The following is a 14,711-nucleotide window of genomic DNA, read 5'->3' as shown; positions in this document are numbered from 1 at the left end:
ATAAAAGTCACTGTCCTCCTGTGGTCAAGCACTTAGACCTCTGTGTTCTTCCCTGGCTGGGCTGTTCTGCAGCACAAAAGACTCACACAATTAAATGTTCGCTTATCTCACTGGTACTGCTTCTCTGTCCAACTTAGACAAATTTTCACATCATTTTCAGAGCAGAAAGGGTTGTAATCATTCTGTTACAACGAACGAGTGATATAATACTTTTTTATTATTACAAAGTTTTCTGGAAACTTATCCATCCAACTAACTACAGAAAGGTTCATGGCTTCAGATAAGTTTGGAGAGAGGAAGAAGCTGATCTGAGCTGAAAGATGACAGCTTGGTGCTGACATAGGAAAGTGGGATTTTTTTGGTCTGTTTTCCTGCTTCATGGCTATCTGCATGTATAGCAGCTCCTATGGAATTAGGAGTAACTGCCAGAGGCTAGTGTTTGTTTTTCATTTCAGCAAGGCCTTTAGTTAGACAAGCTACCACAGAGCAATAAATAGTTTGGGATCGTGAGTCATGTTTCATTCTTGTAACTAAGTAGGCATCATGGGTTTATTTAAAAAAGGCTTCCTTGTTTCTGTGTGTGTTGTTACTGAAAAGTAACTCTCAAATAGAGCCCCTATGCCTCTCTTGGACTATTTGTCACTGTCAAAGATGGCTGCTCTAAGGACTAGGATTTCTTTCTGTTTTGCTCTGTGGAGTAAGAATTAGAATTGCTTTACTGAGCAGTAAACACACCAGTCGTGTAACACCGTGTGTCCCAAGTGAGCTTGGGTCCCTGGATGTGATGTGGGGCTGCATGTGATTGCAGAGGTGCCTGGTATCTTCCCAAACTGTCAGTAAACCATCCAGGTTTTCCAAAGTTTTGAGAGCAATGTAGCACCCTGACCTTCGGAGGGCACTATGGCTAGATGGACAGGCATCCTGATTGGCTACCTGAGGGTAGAGGCAAGTACCACAGGTCACATGGAAGGTGGCACACCTTGAAACAGTGACCAGCCCCCCCATGCCCATCTAGTTCTCCTGCCTTGGCAGCCTAATCTTCTGTGCTGTGTGGGACAGGGGGACGATGGGACCAGTTGGTGCAGCTCATGATGCACAGTTTCAGCACCACCTCGTTGTAGCTGGAGTTTGTCCAATGGGCTAAGGAACTGGTACAGCTTGACTAACAGGCACAAGAAGACATGTTACTCTTGGGTACTTTTTCGTCCTTGGATCAGGACCAATGTTTTGTCCTTTATGCTGATGGCTAGCGTGCTCCTGTTTGGTTTTACCCCTTTCCAGCTCTTTACAGAGAACCAAGTGCTACCCGGTGAAGGCCATCAGCCAACTGTCCGTCCAGGGTCTTGTTAATGCCTTTTGGATGACCTTGCGCTTCTACCAGTTAAAGCAGTTGTAGTGAGTCCCTGCTGGTGTTGGGCCTTCAGCAATGCTAAGAACTGGGTCTGCTATAGACCTGCCACTGCATGGACACATAATTAGAGACAGTTCCAGGACCAACTGTTGTCTAACAGAGAGGAGCACAGGTGGAGGGGACTTGCCAAAGGTCATGTAAACAGTGAGGAAAATGGTATTTAGGTCATCTGGCGGCTCAACTAAGGCTGAAAAAGTCTAGACTGTGCACACTTCAAGGATTAACTCTTGACTCTTCACACTGAGAGCCTGTGAGGGATCAGTACTGTGACATTTAGTTTATATCTGAGCTCTCTGTCCAGCAGACACTGAGGCTGGAGGTTGTAGGAAGAGTCAGTCTCTTAATTTCGTATGGGGCTTTCCTGCGTAAGAAAATGAGTGTGGTAAGGAAAGATGTTGAGTATATGATACTAATTTTTCCATGTCTCCTCTCCTTATGCTTGAATCTGCCTGTCCTGTCTCCTGGCCAGTCTTGTGTTGCAGCCTGTCCTTGGCCTTGTCTGATTGTCATCTCTGTCTCTCATGGACAGGAAAACAGAGGCAGACACGTGGCTGTTTGCAGTGAGCACTACCTGAATTCTTCTGCGCATCCTGACATGAGTTTGGAAAATTTCTAGAAGTGCTTGATTTCTATACTAGTTTACTCTTCAGTTGTTGCTCAGATGAAGAAAATATGTCTGTACCCATTGTTGATCCCAGTTTCTTGTTTTCTAATTGCTCCTGTCTTGCATACCTCTCTTACCCTTTAGGGAAAAGGCTTGCGTTGCCTCAGTGAAAAGAACCAGGACAAGTTTGATTATCAAGAAGGTTGTGAAACTTCTTTTGCATGAGATATGAATAATTGCACACTTAGCTCCAGTTTCCATGCATAGTTTCCCAATGGCATGCATGAATACTGTGCTTCTGGGCTTGCAAGGCACGAGCTAAAGAGTACGTGCTGGGATCAGATGTCCATCTCTACTTTGGAGTCCCCTGGGTGAGTGAATCTGAATATTTCAGCTTGTTGCTCCTGTCTGGGGTGGGTGCTATGTCAGATGGTGCTGGCTAAAGCATAGCAGATCCAATTATGTCCAAGCAGCTATGATTGCCCTGTTACTTGCCAAAGCCTCAGGTGGTTCTGTGCATGTCTGTAGCAAGGCAGCAGAAATGTCAAGCTGCTGCTCACTGGGACTATGGGTCTGGTGCCATCTTAGATTTGCATTGCTTCCTCCATCTCCCTACTCACTCCTCTTTTACTTGACACTGAAGTACATCTGAAATTCTTGGGATACCTTGAGGGGTAAATGAAGCTGCTGTTTTTTTTAAAATAGCTTTTTGGAAGGAAAAGAAAGTTATATGATGTTGAGATTTATGCTAGGAGGAATATCTTTTTGTTGGCGGGGGGAAAAATTAGTTAATTGTTCTCATATCTTCAAACAGCCTCTAAAGGGGTAAGCAAGACCTGAGGATTCATTGAGTGATGCTGTGGGAATGGGAGGCTGCAGGCTGTTTGCTGCTGCTCTGGGGCCGTGCTTCTGTAACCCCATACAGGAGCCGGTACAGTCAAGGGTATTCTTGTAACTGAGTGAGTCATAAAGGAGCTATTTCCAGAATGGTTGGTTCTTATAACATGGGGTGGTATTGCCCTGGTGATAGAAAGATTGCGGGCCAACAGAGCCGACTCAGCATCACTGGCACCAGAGCTCAAGAATTTGCCTGGGACCTAGTTTCAGCAGAGGAACATGGACTATAAATAGGCTTTGGTTTAAAAAAACCCCACCAAACCAAAATAAAAACTTCTTGATGGAAAAGATAACTTCTTTCAGGGAAGCTGTATTTGCAGGAAATTACGGGGGTGGTGAGACACTGGCACAGGTTGTCCAAAGACGATGTAGATGCCTCTTCGTTGGAAGTGTTCAAGGCCAGGTTGGATGGGGTCTTGAGCAACCTGATCTAGAAAAAGATGTTCCTGCCCATGATGAGGGGGTCGGACTTAGATGATCTTTAAAAATCCCTTCCAATGATTCTATGAAAGGAGACGTTTTCTCATGAGGTATAAGTTGGGGTGAGATTTGCTGGAGGTTTCTGTTCTTGTGGGTAAAAACCCTAAGAGGGAGGAGCAAAATGAACTACTTCTCTTATAGTTTTCTCAATCAAACCTAATTTGCTACTTCCAGAGAGGTAAATGCTTTTAATTGCCATAGGTGGTTGAATGCCAATTTACTGTGCCATATATTTAAGGGAAGACCCCTTGGAGACAGCATCTTTGTCAGTGCCACTGCGCTCCAGCTGCCTCTCCCCAATCCCTTCAGTGGACGTGGCTAGTGACAGTGTTAAACCTGGCTTTAAATCACGTTCCCCAGAGTGACACATGCAAGCATAGGAAGCAAAGATTTAAAACTGCAGGATTTAAAAAGATTTTAAAAGCAGGAGAGCAAAATGTAAAGCCTGAACCACCTGATATTGCTTTCTGTAGACAAACGAATGCTAGTAGCATCCACTAAGCTCCTGGCTAGAAATGATATCACATTCTCTATGTTTAAGGTCTGTGGCTGCAGATAGTCAGCGACAATTTCATTAATAACGATCTGGTCAGATAATGGGAAAGAGACCTAGAGCTGATAGGGAGAATTTCTAAAGACTTCCGTGGAAAACCACTGTGTTTATTTAATAAAAACTGTTAGTAGGAGAAGCTTAGTTCTGAAAAACTCCAGGCATAGATCCCTTTTTTCAAAAAGAAAAGCTCCATCTGTCAATGTGTCCCTGATTTTTTGTTTTGTTTTGTTTCCTTTTTACAATTGAAAGTCTCTTGGGTCTACTTTCTTTTTTTTTTTTTTTTACTTCAAGTTATGAAACCAACAAGTTCCCAAGATCAAAACCAGACTCTTTTCTTTTGGGTTGATCGGGATTAAAAATTATCCAAAGACATATTTTGCAGATAGGTAACTTTTTTTTTTTTCCCTTATTTTTTTCCCCTAAATCAAAGCAGGATGGGGAAGCAATTGTAGTACTACATTTACAAGATGAGAAGTATGTCTCATACACAGCCTTAGATGCTCTTGAAACATCTGCGTCCTCATCACTGTCCTGTCTACTGCAAAAATGTCCTGGACAGTCTTTATCTTAAGCTGTATCAGTCTTTATCTTAAGCAAATACTGTCTATACAATATAGGTGATGGACCATCCTGTGTCTCACCCTCCATATCCAACCCAAACCTAATATAGTTGGATATAGAGATATATATATATGTATATATAGTTGGATATAGATAAGGCTGGATATAAAGATGTCCACAGGTTCCCAGGGTGGATGTAGAGGAATCAGTGGTCGTAGTTCCAGGATGGTTTGGTGGTTGCTGAAGTAGCAGCAAATGGCTGTCATTTTTCGCCCTGTGTTTTAAGGCAAAGCAACGAGAATTCATGCTGTAACCTGTGGCAATCTGGTAGCTGCCGCACAATCCGCTGAGTTGTCCGTGCAATGGGGACAGGTTAGACAATGGTGGGAAATATGGAAGCTGAAGGACTTCCCTCTGTTGAGGACAGCATGTAGGGGGCAGGAATGTGAAGCTGGAGGTCTCAGACCGAACATCATGATATTTGTGCAAATTCTGAGCATTTCATGAAAACTGAGTGACTGGAAACAGATTTCTGCTGAGGAAACACAAGCAAAAGTGAAAGATGTGTCCCAGACCAAACTGTTACACCCCTCTGTGTCATCACAGTTTCACCACAGTTTTACTGGACTGGAGTTAAAAAGAATCATGAGGGGGAAAACCTGAATCCAAAGCACGCACAACAAGCCACTTGACCAAGAATGTACAGAAACAAGCCACAAAGCTGAGCTTGAGGCCCAGGCCCAACTGCACTCAGTGGGTTGACCCAACAGACCTTAGATGTAAGGTGGGCTCTCCAGTGTCCATCTGCTCCAGTGTGGAGCAGAGCTCCTGGGCCATTCATGCAACACCGCAGGGGATCTGGAGATCTCCAAACTTACATGCTCAACAGGGGAATTCTCAACACTGGGACCTCTGAAACCCTCTTCCCTTTCTGGAGAGCAGGCACTATCATAAGCTGTGCCAGGGAGCAATCTCCATCCAGGTAGGGTCTGGAGGCTGGAAAGCCTTCCTGGGCTCAAGCACTCATGCAAAGACTTTGAAAGGACTTGAGGTGCCTGTCTGCCATCTAGTCCTTTGTGGGTGAGCACATCCTCAGGATGTGGAAAATCTGATTTCATTCCAAATTTTGGACTGGAAGAAAGAAGGTCTGTAATTTCACCAAAGTCCTGATCACCAGCTCGCTGACTTCGCAGCTTGCAGAGCAGGTAGGAGGCCAGCAGTGAGCTCATTGCTTGCTCATCCTTTCCATTCCCAGGCTGCGTCCTTCCCTGGTATTGTTCCCCACTGTGTACCAGGACTGCTGCTCTGAGGGTTGCTGCCTTGCCTGCCTGTGTGGTGTAAACCATTGTGTTGAGGCAGACAGTGAGTTATGGGCATGATCTGCTCTGAAAGGACCCCAAGAGTCCAGGAAAATGGGAAGGAAGTCAACACAATAGAAGAACCTCTCTGAACAAAAGGCGATTGAGGCACTTCTTGTCTCCTGTTACACCCTGAGCATCCTCGCTATAGAAACCGACTTGTCCTGATCTCTCAGCCCACAGTAAGTTCCAGTAGTCTGTAAAAATCCTTGAAATCATATAACTGGGGAGAAGGCGAGCCGCTGAGTCGTAACATGTCAGAGCGCCTGGGAAAGAATTGGGCTTTGTTTGTGCTCTTCAGCAGGCTCTGAAGCAGAAGGGGAGGGCACGGGGCTTTTGTCGGGCAGCGTATCTACTCTTTCTGATGTGGAGAGCGAAGGCATGGTGGCAGTGGCTGCTCCGACAAAACGCTTGTGGGGATTTGCTGTAATTGCGGATCAACTGGAAAAAAACGCTTTAGGAGGTGGGATGGTGGCTGAGCTCAAATAGGTGGGCTGGGGAAGACTCTGACAGATGGATTTGGGGGTTTTGGGTTTGTTTTAGGTTTGTTTTGTTTTTTTTTCTTTTTAGAAGGAGGGGAAATACTTACTGCTGGATGAGGTGTAGCAGAGGACAGACCTTGCATGCATCACGTGCAGGCTGTCACACGCTCCCCTCTCTGCAGCAGGCTCTGAATAGCAGGAAACGTCCTGTTTCCCAGGGTTTTCCGTCTGTGAGCTACAGCAAGTACAGAGGTCGCATGAGGGGAGAGACTGGCAGAACAAGGGGGGGAAAAGCACAGGAGCTTCGTTTGGCAAACCGCTGTGGGAATGTGCTGTAGGTGAAAAGGGATTAGAGCTGAGAAATGCCACTGCACAAAGAAAAACACATCCTGTCCTTTTCCCTTTCAGTCTCCTGTATTTTAAATTTCCCCAACACATGCGCTGCAAGAGCACAGATGGCAAAATTTCTTGTCCTTTTAAATAAATTAAAAAAAAAAAGGCGAATAATAAGCAATTGCTGTAGAAACCCTACGTGCATGGGTTTCGTAACTGTCTCTCTGGGCTCCGTGGGTGTCTCATCTAATGAACAGGCCCAGATCTGTGTTTCAGCAAACGAGGCGGCTGAATGTGGGAGGGAGAGGTGGGAGGGGAGAGCGGCAGTACTGGGAGCACGGAGTATTTCAGGAGTCGGAAGCTCAGAGGAGCTGCTGCCGTAGCATTTACCACGGGGGAATTTTAATTGGCCACCTTATGCGAGGTACGTTGCTCTACGCGCTGGTTATTTTTTGGGTTTCGTGACCAGTGTTCGTTAGTTGGTTGTTTTCCCATTGCTCCTGAGGCTCAGCTTTATGTTTAGACATGCACCATAGGAAGGGTGTTAAGATCAGCCTTAGCAGCTGAAGGGACTGTTGAATGTAATGGGCTAAAAGTAAAAGTCCTGAGGCAGAGTGAAGTTTGGGTGGGTTTTCTACAGGTAGAAATTGTCCCTGTGCAGATAACCAAAGTGGAGCATAAAATGCACTTGGTTGCACCCCTGTGCTTTATCTTGACAACACACCGGCCTTGCATAAAGAAGGTACGTTGTGTGCAAGGCGTTTAATTCCCAGCTCGGTCCAGACTTGTGGCATTAAGTCCTCCGCTTGCTCTCACCTTGTGTTTTCCAGAGAGGGATGCTGGAGAAGCCTGTGCACGCGTGGTCCTTCTCCCTCAGGCAGCTGCCTGATCCTGTGTGTGTGTCGGGGCTTGCTCCTGTTTTGAGGGAGGGATTTTTTTTCCACCTGTGCCAGGCAAGGAGGCAGCCTCACCCGGCAATATGAGCCTGATGAAGTAAGGCTGGGAAGTGTGCATTCACATTGGGGTTGCACAGCTCACCTGGCAGAGTAAAGAAACCAATACCCAACTAATTAGTCAGGGCGAGAGAGGCTGATAAGCTCGCCTGGGTTTCTGCAAGGGAGGGAAGTGGTCAAGAGCTTGCAGGTGTCTTAGGTGTTAAGTGAAAAGTCTGGGTCAATAGGCCCAATTATAGGGGAACACTAACCCACTTAAGACTTTTAAAACAGTAACAAACAACTAGGTGTTTAGAGCCAGAAGAGGAGGAGCTGCAGTTCACAGGAGGGACTGTTCTTAAACTTTAGCTTAGTTTAATTTGGACCTGAACCAAAGCTGTGTCTCTCTTGTCTGTGGAAATTTCCTATAGCCTGGAAGCTTCCTAGACCTTGTAGCTGCTGGTAGTTTCATTACAGCTGCTGCAATGACTTCAGTTCCCAATGAGCTGCAAGCCCAGATTTCTGAGGATCTGCAAGGAAACCAGGCAGAATTGTCCTTCAAGACCCTGCCTTCAATTTAGTAGTGCATTTTGGAGGCAAACGATATCTGTAAGTTCAAGAGTGATAAGATAAACTCAGGGACAACCTGTCTGTAGGCAGATACTAGGAGTAGGGTTGCACCTTTCGAATTCCCTAATGCGACAGTTGGTTGTTGGGGGAATGCAAGAGGAATGAACCTCAGAAAGTGGCCAAGCTTGTGTTTATTCTCGAAATAATAGCTTTTATTCTTACTGCCAGACTAGCTGGACCACTGGCCTGAGCTGGTCAGGTAATGTTTACATTCCTGTTGAATTGGAAAGGGCTCATGCAAAGCACTTTGGGCTCAACAAACAGGAATTTTCTTGTGCAACAGTTTTGTCAGAGCTTCTGACCAGCTCTTCAGATCATCAAAAGACTTGGGTTTCAGCACTCAAAGCATCTCAGTGATCTGTGGCGTCTCAGAATGATGATCAGAGCTTCGGAAGTGCTGGTGACTCTTTGGACATCTGTCCTGCCTTCAGTGGCTTGTAATTTGTCCTCCAAAAGCACCTGAAGGGTTTGATGAAACACTGGAAGCATCCTACTACACTCAGCCTTTGGTAAAGGCCTTGGGCACTCGAGGAGGAAAAATTTGGCAGTTCTTCAGTCAGGATTGTTGTTCGTGTTCCTGGCCATGAATGAGTTTAAGGGACACAAACAGAAAGCGGAGAAAGGCTGAGTGTAGGGATTAAACTAATCCATTAAAGTCTGTTTTCCCTTCCATTCCTGTTCCTTTGTACGGATTTCAGCCCTGCCCTGTTTCTGGCAGGTACTGGGGAGGCTGTGAAGTACTTAGACTTTGCATGGGTCACTGGGTAGAGCAGATCTGGGAGGTTTTGTAAGTGGCCTTTTGTAGAATCATAGAATTGCCTGGGTTGGAAGGGACCTTTCAGATCGAGTCCAACCATCAACCTAACACTGACAAAAAACGTCACTAAACCATTTCTCTAAGCGCTATGTCTACTTGTAGTGACACGTCGTTAGCTTTTGGACATTGCCTCTAGTGTAAGGAAACACCTGCGAGCTGGGAGGAAAGGCAAGTAGTGCTGTCAAAAGGCAGGGCAGCTAAAGGATGGAGCCAGAGCCTCACTTGTGAATATCTGGCGGAGCCAGCCATCTCAAAGGTGGCTGTTGTCACCATTTTATGATGATTTTCTGTCTTTTTAGCACAAAGGAAGCAAAATCCTTTCTGGTCCTACTCAAGTTCTGGAGGTGCTGAGTGGAGAGGATGGTTCAGGGGGGTGACATTGCTGTACGTTGAACTCCATCTCATCTGTGAAGCAGTTCTGCTACCAGCTCTCCCATTGTCCCAAGGAACACTGCTCTGAGATTGTTTGTGCCTCTGGGTTGGTTTCCAGGCTGTAATTCAGACTGTTTCTCAGGGTCTGACTCAAAACTACTTCGATGCAGATGGTAACATGTATTCTAAACCCGAGGTGTGTAGCGCTCTGTCATTTTTCTTGCTTTTTGAGGCCATGCTGAAATCCCATTTGCTTTGGAAAAGCACGTTAGGCATATTGGGAGCATGAGGCCAAGGGAGAGGAGCCCCAGCTCCCAAAGCTGCTACTGGAACTGTGACACAACTGTCCCTAGTTGTTATCTTCCATCTTTCCCATCTCTCCACTCCGATGGAGAATTATCGAGTCCCCTCTTCTCGCGATCTGTCCTTTGCTGCCTCCAGACAACCTGTAGTTGTTTTGGGTTTGGCTTGGAGCTTTATCCAGTAACCCTAAGTAATTCTGTGTTGCATATGAGTTGCTGGGTCAAAATAGTTATGCTTCTGAATGCATAAGCTGCTTGTAAGTGATAACGATAATGGGAGTTACAAGGCCATGGGGGTTTAAACCACAAAGTAAACATCATTTCACCTGCAGGCTTTGTTGTACTCGCCTTGTTATTTGCAAAGGCTGAATGACATCCTTAATGGTGGTGACAGTGATCTCCTCTAGCCTTGGTTGTCAACAAGTAAAGGGTTTTATTTGAGCTGTTTAATTCTGTAGCTAGTGGAGAGAGACCGGGTATGCCCAAAGGTCCACTCGTGTCACTAAGGCTGGATAAAAATGAGCTATTCACGTGACTCTTTAGCTACGAAGCGAGTCTGGGGTGGGTAGTTCAGCCTTCAAACACCCAGAAAGGGCAGATGGGTTTCGTCCTTTTGCTGTCAACTGGAGGTTTATGGTTGTCCTCATAAGGCTGAGGAGTGAACTTCTTAAGGAAGGGACATGAACTTTCAATTTGGGTTTGGGGAAGAACAAAAAAAAGCTGGGTCAGATAAGGTTTGTGTAAAGCTTTTGTGTTCCCTGTTTTTGCAAAGAAAAACAACTAACCAACCAAACAAAAAAACCCAGAAAAACACACTCCCCTCTCCGCAACCCCCCACATTGTTTCGTGTTTTTCTGTGTTAAAGATGGAAGAAGACAAAAGTATGGGGGGAAAAAAGTGGTTCTCCTTGGGCTGAAAAAATCAATTACACAGCCTCAGTGTTTTCTGAAGAGAGTACTGAACGCTCGTTTGACCCTTCGTAAGCTCCTTGCCACACACTGCTATCCTAAATTTGTTGATATTTTGGCAGCCTTCTGCTGTTTCTTCTTGCAGTGTTGGAGGTCCTGCAGTGGAAGTGACCACAAATAATTTTATGACTGATTCATACAATCGGCTGTACCAAGCCAGGACATCTCACCTCTCATAATGTAGAAGAACATGCCTGGAGAAGAACACCACGAAAACTGGAAAGGGTTGTAGTGATACTTCCTCCACGTGTCCTTGTTGTCTCCTGAGGGACTTCCTGAGCTGGACCTGATGCTTTTGTTTTTATAAGCTTTTAATTGATTTTTCCTGCATGGACTTATCCAGCTGCTTTTGAATGCATGTAAAGTATGCTCATAGCAATGACAGACTCTTGTGACAGTGAGTTCTGTGGTTTAATTAGGCATAGTGGGGTCAAACATCTTGCTCTTCATCATGACCTGGCCCCACTGCTTGAGAATAGAGGTGGTTGTGCTGTGCCCCAAATGTTTGCTGTGTGGCCTCATCTGTGTATAAACCTGGACTGACCAAAAATCTTGTGTTCAGGGTGAGAGTTCTGAGGGGTTTGTTTGTTTTCTCGTGTTTTTAAACTATGTGGTGTACTGTGTCTGCCTACTTTCATTGCTGTCCTGCTCCACAATTTCTCCTGGTAAAGATAGCATTGAACAAGATCTTGCCTAGTTCCTTCACGTGGCTGACATCAGCACTCTCCCTGTATCCCATGCTGGAGCCTAATCCAAGTCACTGCTACCTCTGTTGTTCTCTTTCTCCTTTTTATGCTGCTAAGGGCTGTCTTGGGATTCAGGGTTTTATTTTCTTTCTGCCCTGTTTATTCCCAATTACTTCGTAACTCCCACATCGTGTGTTTCTGCCTGTTTATGAGGTGGCTCCGGTAAGTTGAATGTTAATTCATCCCGAGTCGTGATGATCTGAGGCTTGACAAGAGCAGAGTCTGAATGGGAGAATTTGCGCCAGCACGTTGGTGTTGGTTAAACAAAGCCTGGAATTGTTTTTCCACATGACAGAACGGTCTTTGTGCCAGCCTGAATGCAGACTCAGCTGGAGTGTGAGGCGTGAGGGGGGAATGTCATTTTGGAAACACAATTAGGATGCACGAGGATACTTGGTTCCTAGAGAAAAGCAGCAAAGGTTGGGACAGAAAGAGGGGCAACATCTCTGGCCATCAGAGTTTGCCCCCATGGCCTAAGGACCTCTGGAGTTTATGGACTCTGAGGTGGCACTACTAATGGAATGAGGAAATCCCACCCTACTCGGGGGCATGTTTATGTTGATGGTACATCGAACTCTGCTGGGGAACAGATTCAGGTTAAAAAGTAATCTGGCAGAGAAGGGTAGAGTCCATGGTCCAAGCTCAAACAAATCTTTCCTCTCCCCCCTCCACCCCTTAAGACCAACTCTTAATGCAAATCCTTTTTTTTTTTTTTTTTCCCCCAAAACCCCCTATTTTTGGTCATATTAATCACAATTATAAAGACGTTGAGCTGACTAAAGGGAGGAAACTGACAGTTAGGTCTGGGTTCCTTCTGGTTTAAGGTCCCAAGATTTGTCTGTTACGTCATTCACTGTGATGTGACATAAAGTTCCGGCCTGTATTGACTCAGTCTAACGAAAAAACTTTTAATATGTTTATTTGCTAATTTCTGAGGGAGAAACTCCCCACCGGCAGGTTTTGTATATTATTTTGCCCTGTATTTGCTGTATATTATTTTGCCCTGTAATGTGGGTGCTTTAGAGCTATACACTGCTTGGGGAGAGACATAACGCTCCTGAGAAGGGCGAGTGAGTGGTTGACAGCAAGGGAGGACTTGTGTGTCCTTCTGGGCGTCTAGAAGACTGTCTGGCAAGAAGAGAGTTTTAAATTTCAAATGTTTTAGGCTTCATCCTGCTGCAACACGGAGGGTCTTTTACTACTCCAAGTGTAAGTGCTCTATGTTGCGTTCTTAGACAGTTTTAGATGTTTCAGTTAGAAGCAGAACCGTTACCAGCATGAGAGAAAGCGGCCCAGAGAGTGAAAAGCAATATCTGAGGAAGAGTTTCAGGTTTACTCTGACAGAGAAGTATCTTTATTACGTCTTGGCTTCAATTTGGAACACTTTTATTTACTTCTGAACCACAGCTTGAAATAAAGCAGCTTTATCCCTGTCTCTGCAAAGACGATGTACTCGCTTGACATGGGCTGTAGCAGGAAGGTACCTCTTCAGCTGCGTGGCAGCAATAATTTAACTGCCTCTCAAAGGGCAGGGAAGGGAAAACTTGGCCTGAGGACTGTACGTGACAGAGTGATGGATTGGCCTCATTTCTGAGGCAGTTGATAATAAAAAAGATCATGAGCTGCAAGGATGGATGAGATTGAAAGGGTTGCAAAGGTGCAATGACCTTTAGGTATGGCTGATGCAGGGAAAGAGAAGAGTTTAAGGAGGGGAGGGGCAACAGCAAACACAGTGGTGGCGTTTACATCCCAGGTGATTTAGTGTTACAATGCCCTAAGCAATTCCTAAATCTGGAATTGTTCACCCCTGGTTTCTCCCATCTGAGAGGTGTTGTTGTTGACTGATGTTCTTAACTTTGGCACAGAGGGGGATTCACAAGAAGAAGACGGAAAATGAATAGTCCTTCTGTGGATGTCTAGTTTGTTCCTTAATGTACAGGAGCTGATAAGGTTGACTAGATGTGTGTTTCCATGAGGAACTTTGTGTCACATCTGAAATCTGTGGGGCTTTCCAGACATTTTCCTGGTGGAAGAGCTGCCTCAGAGCTACAGACTCCAAAGCCACCAAAGAAAGGGGTTTTATGCAAAGCTGACAATGAGGTTCAGCACTTCACCAACATGTCTCTTTGCTTGGTTTCCTATCTCTTCCACCCACCTTTCTGGCAATTGCCTGAAAATGGGTACAACAGCCTGTTGTGGCTTCTTGAGACACATATTTTCTTGCTGAAATGTGTATTTAGCAGCTTTGGACAGACCCTATTAAGGATGAATGCTCCTCCAGCTGACCCAGGATGCTCAGTAGCCGCTTAGGTTGGTATTAGCTGCTTCATCACCCTTTTTTTGGCCCACCCTGTCACACTCAGAGGACAGGCCAAGATCGTGATGAGCCACAGAGCTCCAATGACTCCTAGAGAAGCTATTTCTCGAGGTCTTTTTTCTGTTTCTACATGAACACAATTATGTGTCCCTTCTCTAATTACAGACCTGTGCTGTATGGCTTTCTCGTACCTTCATTTTAGGAGAATAAACAGATGAGTCTCATACTGTGGAAAATGTTCGCCAAGGGACATCTCATCATTCCTCATGGGAGCCTGAAGCAGGCTGGTGGCTGTTTTGTTTTGCCAGTGGAAGTCAAGGGCCTGAGAATTTCTGATTTTGTACATAAAACCAGGTGCTGTCATGCTATGGGCAGCTAGTGGACCCTTCCTTGGAGGTGTACCTCCAATTCTGGCCATCAGGAATGCACCATCTTCAAAGTTCTTGACTCCCTAGAAGCAGAGCCATCCATGTAGAGCCAACTAAAACCTTGTGGACAGGCTTCAGAGTGGTTCTGCTCAAGCTTGCCTTGCTCTTCACAGAGCAAACACAGGATATCAAAACCACTGAGTCGCGTGAAAGCTGTGTCCAAGCCAGGGAGAAGACAGCATGTGACAGCCCTGGGGTTTCTGCTCTGTGCTCCCATCACCCAGCGGCACTGCAGTTCACATTCAGTTTTTCACAAGTGTGTGGACGTACAACATGTGACCTCTGTGTGCCCTTGGGCAATCCCCATTGTTTCCTTTGTCCTCTGTGGCTGAGCCAGCGTTGGTTTTGTTCACAAAGTTACAAACTTCAAATCTTCTTTGCCCGACTGGGCTAGAATAAGTGTGCAAATGCTGTTATAGAATCATAGAATGGTTAGAGTTGGAAGGGACCTTAAAGATCATCTAGTTCCAGCCCCCCTGCCACGGGCAGGGACACTTCCACTAGAGCAGGTTGCTCAAAG

This window comes from Numenius arquata, chromosome 12, assembly GCF_964106895.1.
Source record: "Numenius arquata chromosome 12, bNumArq3.hap1.1, whole genome shotgun sequence".
NCBI lineage: Eukaryota > Metazoa > Chordata > Aves > Charadriiformes > Scolopacidae > Numenius > Numenius arquata.
Note: the sequence above shows the minus strand (reverse complement) of the source record.